The sequence below is a fragment of the Musca domestica genome, unplaced genomic scaffold (genome assembly GCF_030504385.1).
Source record: "Musca domestica strain aabys unplaced genomic scaffold, Musca_domestica.polishedcontigs.V.1.1 24, whole genome shotgun sequence".
NCBI classification, from domain to species: Eukaryota; Metazoa; Arthropoda; class Insecta; order Diptera; family Muscidae; genus Musca; species Musca domestica.
In genome coordinates this window covers 10,776,062-10,776,538 of record NW_026712272.1, presented here as the reverse complement: position 1 = coordinate 10,776,538, position 477 = coordinate 10,776,062, and the positions used below count along the sequence as shown (strand labels likewise).

Sequence of the window (477 nt, the reverse complement as noted above, 5' to 3'; positions counted from 1 at the left end):
TTGGGTATAGCAGAGCAAAAAAATGGATGTTAGAAGATTTTTGAGATTGAGAAATAACAAAACACTTAATTTTAACTATAGATGACCTTTTAATAGAAAAGAAACCTTTAGCCCACCTTTGTGAAATGAAAAAATAACAACAAAAACCATTTAGATTTAATATTGCAATAAAATGAAATGAAGAGGGATTTTGAGATAATCTAACAGTGGCTCCAAAAGAATTTTATTAAAAAAATTAAAATAAAAAAAATAAATAAAATGGAACCCTCTTCCGTTAGAATGACATTTTTCCAAAAAAATCATTTTTCTATATTTTTTTAAAGCCCAAAAAATAATAAAAAAAATCTCATAAATTAACAAAAAATATATAAATGTATTGTACAATGCTTTAGACTTAGATGCAAAATTAAAAAAAGAACCAAGCAAAGAAAATTTAAAAATAGATTTGTAACTAACATCACTAATAGACCCCAAGCA

General features: G+C 23.9%; 1 protein-coding gene across 2 annotated transcripts in view; it reads left to right on the top strand.

Moving 5' to 3' along the window:
• LOC101889415 (globin CTT-VI) overlaps nucleotides 1–259 on the top strand; it is a 38,632-nt gene extending 38,373 nt beyond the window's left edge. For both annotated transcript variants that reach the window (XM_005183545.4, XM_020036755.2), the window contains exon 4: nucleotides 1–259. This exon is cut by the window's left edge and continues 498 nt beyond it. The gene's annotated coding sequence lies outside the window, so the exon portion shown is untranslated.
• The last annotated feature ends 218 nt before the right edge of the window (nucleotides 260–477 follow it).